The sequence below is a fragment of the Mus musculus genome, chromosome 15 (genome assembly GCF_000001635.26).
Source record: "Mus musculus strain C57BL/6J chromosome 15, GRCm38.p6 C57BL/6J".
Classification (NCBI taxonomy): Eukaryota; Metazoa; Chordata; class Mammalia; order Rodentia; family Muridae; genus Mus; species Mus musculus.
In genome coordinates this window covers 55972232-55984950 of record NC_000081.6, presented here as the reverse complement: position 1 = coordinate 55984950, position 12719 = coordinate 55972232, and the positions used below count along the sequence as shown (strand labels likewise).

General features: G+C 42.4%; 1 pseudogene; it reads right to left on the bottom strand.

Annotated features, from left to right (window-relative positions):
- Nucleotides 10337–11350, bottom strand: Gm7595 (predicted gene 7595; annotated as a pseudogene).

The window sequence follows — 12719 nt, the reverse complement described above, 5'->3', positions numbered from 1 at the left end:
TTTTCTATTTCTATGTTAATCATCTGTCAATCTCCTCCAGTCAAAATTTATCTTACACCTGCTATTCTATGTTTAAATCTTTCATTTCTCTCGCTAGGCTTTGGTTCTTTAAATCTTGAAGGTGTTCATAGTCTGTTTCACAATCTCCATCTACCAGCTGAGGTCTCTGATGATTATATTACTTCAGGTTGAAATTTCTATTTCTCCACTGGTCTTCTTTGTGTTTGTCTATTTGTTTGATGCTTGTTTGTTTTTGGTTTTGTTCTTTGTTTTGTTTTGTTTTGTTCCTAGATGTGGAAACTGTGTTGAGTAATGAGTAACTTTTCTTTAAGACTTTGTTTGCAATTGTGGCAAACATTGAAATCACTTGTAAATAAAATTGGGCTTCTCAAAGGTGTCTTTACAAGCTTTGTTAAGACAAGTTGAGCATGTCCTTGTCTCCAGAGATTGTTTTTCTTGTGGCATCTGATAGCCTAGTGTCTACATTGCACACCATTGAGCCTCAGTAAGAACTCTTCACTGTGGTTGACCAGAACTCACACTTCTTTCTACCCTGTCTGTACTAAGGGAACTCTTCAGACTATTTTTCTTTGGACCTTGTTGGCCCAGCTTCAACACTCAAAGGGGGTCTGTACTGGCTAGTTTTGTGTCAACTTGACACAGCTGGAGTTATCACAGAGAAAGGAGCTTCAGTTGAGGAAATGCCTCCACGAGATCCAACTGTAAGGCATTTTCTCAATTAGTGATCAAGGGGGAAAGGTCCCTTGTGGGTGGGACCATCTCAGGGCTGGTAGTCTTGGTTCTATAAGAGAGCAGGCTGAGCAAGCCAGGTGAGGCAAGCCAGTAAAGAACATCCCTCCATGGCCTCTGCATCAGCTCCTGCTTCCTGACCTGCTTGAGTTCCAGTCCTGACTTCCTTGGTGATGAACAGCAGTATGGAAGTGTAAGCCAAATAAACCCTTTCCTCCCCAACTTGCTTCTTGGTCATGATGTTCGTGCAGGAATAGAAACCCTGACTAAGACAGGGTCTTTATGCAACCTTTAGAGTTCTATCTCCAGGCACTTGCTTCCTATCTTCTAGTACTCTATATCTCAGATTATAAACATCTCACACTGAAAGTTCCAGCCTGTCCTTTCTGTGCTGTGGTTCAGGCATTTTCTCTCAGCACTCCCCTTTAGAAAGTGCCTCCAGAAGACATGACATTCATCTTACTAAAATCTCTTCATTTTGAGAACAGACTCCTGCTCTGCCTACTGTTTAGAGTCCAGAGACTGCCACCTCATATGTTTCACAAAATTTTCTATTCATCTACTGAGTGGGGAAGTCCCATCCTATGTATCCCAGCATAGAACAAAGCAGAAGTAACCTTACATGAAGTTGAAAATTTATGATTTTTTTCTTTTTAAGAAGCCAATGGATAAGAAAGGCATGCCCTAAATAAATATCTAGCCTAGAACCCAGTTTTTAATTTAGATACAGATTGAAACTTGGAGTCCCAATCCCAGAACTCTTGATTTACATAATATGGGTAAGTCATTTGACATTTATCATTTGAAAAGTCTCTTTGGGATGGTATTAAGCAGCCAGACTGAGGAGTCGTTGGCTTGTTATATCCAGTTCCTTGGTGACTAACATTATATATGGAATGACTTGGTATGCTTGTGTTATATGCTTATTTATATATTTGCATTGACTGAGTATACATATCTATATACACTTCACCTACATGTGATATTCTGAAACATTACATCCACGGTTACACTACTCAAGCATATTTTCCAACTTAAGATGCACATAGGCAGCTCCAAGAAAAGAACAAATTGCTGCTCAAAGGATTGGAAGCCATTAAAACCAGCTGACTACCTTTCCTAGATTAGTCCTTTGGCTATCTGTGTTAATGTGAACTAGAGTGGACACTACTACATCCTCCTACACAAAGTACAGGCTTCATATGTCAAAGCTTAGGGTAAAGCTCCCATCTGTCTCCTCCACCCTCCTGTTGCTGTAGTTTTTCAGAGCAAAACCACACTACGAGAACTGCTGGTTGCTAGCCAAACACAATTAAATCGAGGATCAAATTGTAAGACACACACACACACACACACACACACATATATATACAGATCTAAAGTATAATACATTTGTTACTCCATTAAAATGAGGCTAACAGAGTTATAGAATTATTAGGGCATATATATATATATATATATATATATATATGTGTGTGTGTGTGTGTGTGTGTGTGTGTGTGTATGTGTGTGTGTGTGTGTGTGTGTGTGTGTGTGTGTGTGTATTCATTCTCTGGCTGTACTCCCAAGAGATGGAAATATTAAAGAAGTAGATACTTACTGAAAATCAGAGTTTTAATATGTGAAATCTCATTAACAGCCCTAGTAATTCTGTGGGATACGCTACCCTCATGTTAATGGAGTAACAAATCTAGAGTACTCCCCATAGGATTCTGTATGACAAGCTTGGTCTTCAGCTTGCGGTCCTGTTTTGGGGGATTGTAGATATTTTAGGAGGTGGGACTTGACTGGAGGAAGTAGGTATATCAGTTATTTTTCTTGTTGCTGTGGCAAAACACATCATCATCATAATAATAACTAAAAAAATAAAGAGTTTGTTTTGGCTCAGTTTGAGGATACAATCTATCTTGGTGAAAGAAGTGTGGCTGTAAATGTGTCTCCTTATCAGAAGCCTAAGCATAATGTGATGGTTTATATATTCTTGAACCAGGGAGTGGCACCATCTGGATGTGTGGCCTCGTTGGAATAGGTGTGTCACTGTGGGTGTGGGCTTAAGACTCTCACCCCAGTTGCCTGGAAGTCAGTCTTCCACTAGCAGCCTTTGGATGAAGACATAGAACTCTCAGCTGTGTCTGCGCCATGCCTGCCTGGATACTGCCATGCTCCCACCTTGATGATAATGGACTGAACCTCTGAACCTGTAAGCCAGCCCCAATTAAATGTTGTTTTTATAAGACTTGCCTTGGTCATGGTGTCTGTTCACAGCAGTAAAACTCTGACTAAGACACATAAGCAATCTCGTCAGTCAGGAGTAGCCACAGCAGTCAGGAAACAGAAAGGTGAACGCTGTTGCTAGTATTCTCCTTTCCCATTTTTATCCAGCACAGGTCCCAGCCCACATTCCTGTTTTATAGTTTCCATTTGTCTTCCCTCTCCAGTGGAACTGCTATGGGAACACCTAGATACACACAGCACTTTGTCTCCTAGCTGACGCTCAACCTAGTCAGGCTGACAGTGATGATCTGCTCTCACAAGTGACTTATAGGCTTCTCAGCCTTGCCTCTTCCCTTCCTACTGCTCTATGCTTTCCTCCTGTCACAGGTGATTATCACAGGCCATTTACACTGTCCTGCCACTATCATGTTAGGTCTCAGCACACCACAGAAATAATGACCAATCAATAGGGATCAAAGCCTCAGAAATTGCAACCAGAATTAATGTTCATTTCATAAGCTGTTTCTCTCATGTGTATTTCAAAATGGGAAAAAATCTAAAGTGCAAGAGAAACCTAGAAAACTTAACTCATGTGATTTCTGTCCACTAAGAACCACCTGTTATTTTATGCATAAAAGGTGTTGGCCATTTTATACTCACTGGTAGATTTGATTTCAAGATCAGAGAGAAGCTGGAGAAATCAGATGCAGTGATGCATGCTTGTAATCCCAGCACCCATGAGATGGAGACAATATGATCCTGAGTTTCAGGTCTACCTGAGTTACATAGCAAGAGTCAGGTCCCAGTCAATCTGGACTATACATTGAGATCCATCAGAAAGGAGGTGGCAAAGGAGAGAGGGGGAGATGGAGAGGGAGATGGAGAAGAAGAGGGAGGGGGAGGGAAGGAGGAGGGGGAGAGAGGGAGTGGGAGAAGGAGAGAGGGAAAGGAAGAGGGAGAGGGAGAGAGGGAGTGGGAGAAGGAGAGAGGGAGAGGAAGAGGGAGAGGGAGAGGGAGACAGTGAGAATGATCCAGAATGACATCCCTGAAAAGTTTTGATGTTTCAGTTTTTAAGCAAAGGCAAAATTATATTCAGAGTTACTTTAAAAGTATTTGCATGTAAAGCTGTTTAAGTTAGTAAAATGCATACCGTGTGATACCCTATCATTTCCAATGTCAATATGATAAAGGAATATGCATTGGAGAGGTGAGAAAGATGGAGGAATGGAACAGTGAGTGCAAGGTGGAAAGAGACAGAACTAGAAATGCAACATGGCCGGAATGAGAGAAGGCTACAGTGGACAGGGGAGCATGTCCTTGTTGAGTAGGGGGACAGGGTAGTGTGCAGCATCCTGGAGCTTGTGCAGACTCCACCCCCAACATACTGCCCAGCTACATGATTGACCTGGTTCTTAGCAATGACAGGATGTCTGAGATGAAGAACAGCTCATTCCTCATTGGACCACCAGAAAGACCACGCTGTGCCTGGAGACAACGTTGGTATCTGTGGTCCACTGCCGCAGGCTGTGTTGAAGACTGCGGTTCATTTGGATATCCATGGCAACTGGGGGCCATGTTGATGCCCATGACTTGTACTGCCACCAAGGTCATGTGGATCTTGCCATACAGTCTGTGCTTCTACCAAGGGTCGTGTTTGGGTTCCTGATCCTACAGCAGCTAAGGGCCATGTTGATGTCTGTGGTGGCCAGTGTTAATACCAAAGGACAGGCAATGTTCATGGTCTGTGCTACCACCTGAAGCCATCTTAATGTCCATAGGCCAGGCTGCTTCTGGGGACCATATTGGTGTCTGTCTATGGCCTGTGTTGCCCCAGAAGACATGTTGTTGTGCTTGGCCTGTACTACCTAAGAGGGCTATGATCGAGTTGATGGCCTATGCTGTAACAGAGGGTCATGTTGATATTCATGGTCTGTACTGCCACTGGAGACCACGCTGAGGTCAGTAACGCATACTGACACCAGTGACCATGTGGATGACATTGGTCCGTGCTGCCACAGAAACCATGATAAAGTCCCTGGTCCATGCTCCTGATGACTGTAAAGGGTAGGGAAGCTATTTTTGCAGTGGTATCAATGATTGGAGACTCCCAGTGAGAGAGAGGGACATGGAAGGCGTCTGTGGCAACCATTCCCCCAAACAATCCCCCTCTCCACAAAGTAACAGTCTAGACAGAAATCTATCAAAGAGAACAGCATTATGGGTAGGGAAGGACTCTGTTTTCTTTAAGGGGCTGGCCATGGAGAGTTTGACCAAGCTCCAGTGAGCATATAGAAAACACAAATTGGATTTGTTTATTTTTTCTTCTTATTTGTTTTTTTGGGGGTGGGGGTGGGGGGAGTCACAAGGGTGGGAGAGAGGACCTAGGAGGACTGGGAAATGAGTGTGAAGGGATTATTGATGTGAAATTCCAAAATAATAAAATACTATGTAATAATATGTGTTTAAAAATGGACTTCTGGCCAGGTGTGGTGGCACATGCCTTTAATCCCAGCACTTGGGAGGCAGAGGCAGGCGGATTTCTGAGTTCAAGGCCAGCCTGGTCTACAAAGTGAGTTCCAGAACAGCCGGGGCTACACAGAGAAACCCTGTCTCAAAAAAACCAAAAAAAAAAAAAAAAAAAAAAAGGACTTCTGTGTGAACACAGATAAAAATTGTGACAGTATTGAAATTTGCAGACGATAGCTTCCATTTCCTGGGAATTCATTTTTGCACAAGCCCCTTTCTTTTCTTTATTTTTATTTCTATTTATTTTCTGAGACAGGGTTTCAGTGTATAGCCCTGGCTATACTGAAATACACACTGTAGACCAGGCTGGCTGGGAACTCACAGAGCTCCACGTCTGCCTCCCAAGGCTGGCTTTAGAAGAGGAGATAAGTAAGAAGGTATTGTACTGACTCTCTTTGGCCATTGTTGTTTCCTCTCCTTAGTATTGTCTCCTGCGTTCTCTGAACTGTAGAACCAAAGATTTACATTTATTAGCTCCTCTCGTAGGCTATTGATAGAAGTGGGTAGTATAAAAGCTTACAGCAAGAGAGAAAATAGAGAGAGTCAGGGAAATCTAAGTTCACATTCCAGGACTTAGTAATAGCAGCTTAACTTAAAGCCCTCTTAATCTTGTTGGTAGCTAGCTACAGTTCTACATCAGCCACCAGCCTTTCACCAGCTTCAATACCTGATTTTGTTTTCCTTAAAACTGAAGGAAAGAAAGGGGAGCCAAAAAATGTAAAATATGATTTCCCAACTTGGGCACATTGTATATCCAAGCCGCCACCAGAATCCAAAGGCTCATTTGACAAACAGTTGTTAGAAGTCTGCTATTCTCTTACATTTGTTACATAGCACTTTACCAGCTTTCTGGTGCATGCTAAGTATTCAACAGAGGTTTTCGTGCTGAAAGTTTAAATACAGTTATCATGAGCCTGACGGTTGTCTACAGGTCTTTGGAACGACTTCACTGCTCCTCAGTTTCCTCTGCTGTGGCTCACATCTTCTCCATGGTAAGTGTAGTTTCTCCTGGAACTGTGGAGGAACTCATTCAGACATCTGTTTTGTCTGTAATGAGTAACTTATCAGTTGCCTCTTACCAATATAAAGTTCTATACAGTTACCATAATCAAGCTTCTTGGGATGATCCTCTGTGCTAAGAGACAAGATTGCCTTTTTCTTTGTCATCAGCCTAAGGCCACACAACTAGAAGTCATGGTCTGAAAAGCTGAAAACAAAACATTTTCTTTTCATAGCTTCAGAGGGTTGGGCTGAAAGCGCGGCTAATCACACACAGAACAAGCTCATCAGAACAAGGCAACCTAACTTTTAAGATACTATAGGGACTTGGGTCTGTCCACGACTCTTAACACTTGGACCATGCTCTTAAGACCAGATAGCACACAAGATGAGTATCACAAGTGTATCAGTGTATCCCAGCCTAGTGCTTTAAAAACCAGCAAATCCTCAGGGGGTAATGAAAAGCACATTTGTGTAGGAGCCCAAACACCTTGTCTGTAGCCTTGACCATTTCAATTGATGTTCAAGGAGGGTGAAACTAAAGCTTACTAAATTTTAGGAAAATCACAAGAGAAATGTTGAACTAATCCCATTGCCTCCCTAATTCTCTTCTGAAAGCAAAGATATAAAAGGGGCTGTTTAGGAAAGGTCTGATGGAAGAATCTGAGCCTTTGAATAAAATGGTTTTGACCCTCGGGTTTCAATTCTTCTCTGCCTGTATTCCTCCTCACTCGTGAATATGAATCACTAATATCTCCTTCAAGCTCTTAAACAAAGTTGCCCATTCATAACAGTGTACCAAATAAATGGTTCATGTTTAAAAAGAGACTGGGGTGAAGGACACACATTAACTATGAACAACGATCATCATTTGAATGATATGAAAAGGTGTCCCCCCCCAAGAACATATTTTGAGGTGAGAATGTGATTTTCTAAGTGAAAATAATACAATCATGCTTAAGTCCTATTAATACTTACCCAGATGTGTGTGTAACTTGTCAAAGCTTAGGATTATATAAACAAGGAAGGAATATCTCAAGATGTTCTTATTCATAAACACATAGCCTACTTGATGATAAAAATGAAGGGAGAATTACTACTCTTCAAAATGTGCCCAGAACTCCGATTCTATCTCAGCAATCACCATAATCCAGGGTTGGTACTAACATTTGAATATAAACAAGGAGACTGTACTACTGGCTACTTCAACATTGTAAAATTTCTTAAACTAATTCTTACTCTGGATTTGTGGACACGAACTTGAATAAGCCATCATAAATTATGGCCTACCCAATGTCAATGGTCGAGTGGTTGTTACCTTTTCTGCTTTTGCTCATGGTTGTGCATTGAGCTGGCTAAAGTCAACCTGGAAGAGTTCATGCTTCAAACTCTCGGGTGTAAATTCTAAGGTTTTATATCCAGAAAAGTAAGTGGATCAAGTTTGAAGTGGATCACTCCCTTCAACACACACACACATGCACCGTTGCTTTAAGTGTTCCAATCTACTGGGACAATGGGAATCTTACTGGTGGCTACCATAGCTTCCCATCAACCCCTCATTCTTTCATCAACTTCAAATACTTGACCAGATGCTGTCTTCCAGCTGGAGCCATTTCTCTAGGAAAATACACAGAAGTACTTGGATTTTGACCTGACCCCACTGGCAAAACTTTTGGGTTCATTAGGTGGTCCTAACTGAAGCCAGCATTCTCAAAACAAGTAGCCACAGGTGAATGCGAGACATGTTGATGGTACCACCACATTAACAGACAGAATTGAACATTAATATATTATGTTATTTATCCTTTGGGCTTTTGTTTGGCTCTGGTTTATAATATTCCCTCTGACTCTTTTTTCTTTAACATTTAAAAAATGACATTGTTTTATTTTCACCAGCAGGCGTGGGTTGCATGTTGTGGTAGGTGCGCTGGGCTCAGTGCAGGTATGGATGGGGTCGGGGGAGGTGATGATTTGGTGGCTGGAAGGGAATGGATAGGATTAGATAGGCTTCTGGGAGGTTCAGAGGAAGGACTCATGGCATGTTACAGCTAAGCCGCCAATGAGGTTGAGAAAGTCTTGGAAATCTAGCTGCCCATCACAGTTGAGGTCCAGCTTCTTCATCATGTGGTCAAGACACTGGGGTCCTTCTGGTTCCTTGTGAAGGCGGTCAGCTCCCTGTTCATGAAGGAAAGGAATTCAGCTTTGGGGAATTTAGAGCTGTTTCCATCCTTCCCTCTGTACTTTTGGAAAACAGCAATCAGGGAGGGATTCGATGCATCTCTCAGTCTCTGTAGGCAATTTTGCCAAGTTGAGGAGCGAGGTCTGGCTGCGGTTGCGGCTGCAGCTGACTGCTGACGGTGGCTGCGATAGGAGTGACTCTTATTGTATGCTTCCCTACCGAATATTTGTTCTCGGCAACTGTTTTGAACAAGGCACTGTCACCTGTTGCTGTAAGCTGAATTAGAGCTAATCCACTGGAACGGGCTTTCAGCCTCCTCAGGGAGTGCGGAGCCTGTGTGATTTCTCTTCCAGACAGCTGGTTCCACAGGCGGCTCTTCCTCACTCCACTCCCATCATTCCTTTATCATGACGATAACGTGGATATTTTTTAACGATAGAATGCATTTATCATTGAAAACTCACAGGACTATGAAAAGTTATGGCTGGTGAAGTAGAGTTTTTATTTATGCCCTAATTGAACCTATGCCATTTTTTAAATGTAAAATTAAATAAATACAATTTAGTTAGCAGATGATATAGTGCTTGGTTTAATTCTGGCATTTTTCAAGTAGAATTTGTTTTGCTGAATCTCTGCCTCATGTCTTCTCTTCCATCCCAATGACATTATCAGCCTGCTACACTCTCTCTCTCTCTCTCTCTCTCTCTCTCACACACACACACACACACACACACAGAGAGAGAGAGAGAGAGAGAGAGAGAGAGAGAGAGAAGTTCCTGTCCTCTTTCATCAGTCAATCATGTGACTGATTTCTCCTAAATGGCTCTATGTCCACTCTGTTGGCTCATTTCTCACGGTATAATCGATACTCTCATTTACACATATAAATATACACATTATAAACTAGGCTATGGATATGACAGAGAATAAGTAACTTGCTTTTCTGAGTCTGAATTACCTCCATTAAGAAAGCTATTTCTAATTTCATTCATTTATCTGCAAATTTGTCATTTTTCTTCACAACTGGAATAACATTGTATTCTTTATCTGCATCACATTTTATTATCCATGTATTGATTAGTTGGTGGTCCCTTAGACAGTTCTATTTCCTTGCTGTGTACAATGCAGCCCTGAGCATTAATGTGTGTGTCTCTTTGATAGGTCATAGAGTCCATAGATTCATCTCAGGAGTGTTATAGCTGAAGAATTCCATTTTTTAATCTTTAACGAAACCACCATACAAATTCTAGATTATACTCCCAGCATCAATAAATAATGGTTCTTCATTGCCATATCTTTGCCAAAAATGGTTAGTATCTGTTTTTTTATGATATTCATTTTGATTGGAATGAAACAAAATGACAAAGTAGTTTTTTTTTGCTTTTGTTTTGTTTTGGTTTTTGGTTTTTGGGTTTTTTTTTTTTTTTTTTTTTGATGGCTAAAGACATTGAAGGCTTTTCAAGATGCTTATTGACCATTTGTACTTCTTACTTTAAAAATAATATGGGGCACTTTGTTTCCTTCTTCCTTCCTTTCTTTCTTTCTTTCTTTCTTTCTTTCTTCCTTCCTTTCTTCCTTCCTTTCTTTCTTTCTTCCTTTCTTCCTTCCTTTCTTTCTTTCTTTCTTTCTTTCTTTCTTTCTTTCTTTCTTTCTTTCTTTCTTTCTTTTACAAATGAGTCTTTTAATAGAAAAACAAAACAACTCCCCCATCCCCCAAAATCAAAAGCCACTCCTCCAACAGTAGCAGCACACATTTCCTCAATCCACACTCTGAGTTTCAGTTCTTCGCCTTGGGAGGTGGCCTGTACACACCACAGCGTGGTCTGGTTCATAAGGCTCTAGCGTCAGCTGCTCCTGGAGCTTCGTGTTCTCTTACTGCATCTTCTTCACTTTAGATGCAAACACGGCTTCTACTGAGGCTGTGGAGTCAATACAGTTGGCCTTAATGGAAAACGCAAAGTGTCCTCCATTCCACAGGAAAGTATGGGCATTCAGGGTCACAATTCGGGTTTGTTCTGGCTAGGCCACATCAGCAAAGATGACATCCATCATTGGGGTAAGCATGCAGTATTTGTGTGAGTGCCAAGCTTCTTCAGTTAGAGGAATAATGGTGGTCTTCTTCTTGGCCAAGTTGATGAGGTCACGACCAGAGTGGTAGGAGAACTGAACTGCATAGACCAAACCATCTAATCTGACAATTTCAAAGACGTGGGAGGTGGTGGTGCCTAAGGCTTGGTGTGGGTCTGGTCTACACTGCCCAGGATTGCTGTTGCCAGTTTGAAGAGGAAGGGGTTCCAGGCTCAATACTCGATTTTGACATCTCCTTCTGAAATAGAGGCTCTCTTCTCTCCATACACAGATTCTCCAGGGACCAGATTCTTTGTGACAAGGGCATCCTCCTTTTCGCAACAGATAAAGACACCTTCATGCCAATGCAGCCCCACCATCACATTCTTCCCTGACTGGTTTCCTCTCTTGCCTCCCCGACCACCACCTCCACCCCAATTGCCCCCAGATTAGAAGCCTCCACCACCCACCTCGGCCACCTCCACCTCCTTATCCCCTGAAGTCACCACCCCTCAGCCTCGACCTCCACCGCCAAAGCCTCCTCGGCCTCCTCATCCCCCTCCTCTACCGCCTCTGCCACCAAAGCCGCCTCTGCCACCAAACCCCCCCTCCCACCCCGTGGTGTGTGTGTTGTGTTGTATTGTGTTTGTTTGTTTGTTGGGGGGTTTTTTTGCAGTTCTTTATATATCGTAGATATTGAACCACTTTCTGATGTAGAGCTAGCATAGATTCTCTGATTTTGTAAGATGTCTGTTTGTTCTGCTGTGCTGTGTAGAAGCGTTAGTTTAATTTGGCAATTTTCTGGTCTATTTCTTGTGCTATTGGATCTCTAGACAAAAAGCTGGTACCTCTATCTTGATGTGCAGTCCCTGTTTTTCCTCTTGTGGTTTACACATTGTTTGATGCACTTCAGTGCAGGGTGAAAAATATGGAGCTGTTTTCATTCTCCTACCCCTGGATATCCTGTTTTACCAGCACAATATTGAATGTACCATCTTTATCCAATGTATGCATTTGATAGATTTAATTCCAAAAGCACATGAGTCAACATTGACCAAGGGAAGGCAGTAGACTAAAAAGAGCTAGCACATGAATTCATCCTAGTTGTGAGAACCTAATAGCTCATGCACTGACCTTGGTTTATATTACACAGGCTTGACATAAACCACTGTGATACTTTGAGAAGAATATCCCATAGGCTTGAGGATCATGCTTTAACCACTTGATCCTCAGTAGACACCTTTTGGGGAAGCTTAGGAGGTGCAGGCTTCTTGGAGGAAGAATATTACTGTATGTCAGAGACCATCCCGTGAGAAAGTGATCCCTTCACAATCTCCTTAACAAGTCAAAGGGCCTTGTACTAAGAGCTGGTTGCCACCCCTTTCCTCCTTATTCCCTTCCTAACACCTAAGGCTGTAAAATTTGAATAACAGTCCCCTCTTCCCTATCTCTTCCCGAGTTCCCATGACATCCAAGGACATGAGCTGTGCCTGAGCCCAGCTTGACTCCCAAGTCTGTTGAGGAGGATCAAGGTTCTGGAGATAATATACAAAGTACCTGCTGCTTGGCACCTGACTTCAGCCCCCATGTCAGCAGTTGTCCTTTCCCTTGTTCTTCGTATAACTCTCCCTCGACCCCTCCCCTATTTTCCGTGATGTATGCTTTATAAGGAAAGCACCTCAGCTTAATAAACGAGACCTTGATAGGTTCAATCTACTTGGTCGTCCTGCTCTCTTTCTTTTCCTCCCATTTCTTTCCAGGTTCGTGGTCCCCCTCACACCCACGAATAACTGAATCCCGCGGGACGGGATAACTGTAAGTAGGCTTTGAGAGTTTGAAGATATACACCATTTCCAGTTGTTCTTTCTGCTTCATACTTACTGTTCAAGCTCGAAGCTTGTTGTTCTAGCCACCATGTTTGATGTCTGCTGCTGCCACCCCACCTCCACTCTGCAATCATGGACTCTTATCCTTTTGGAACCAT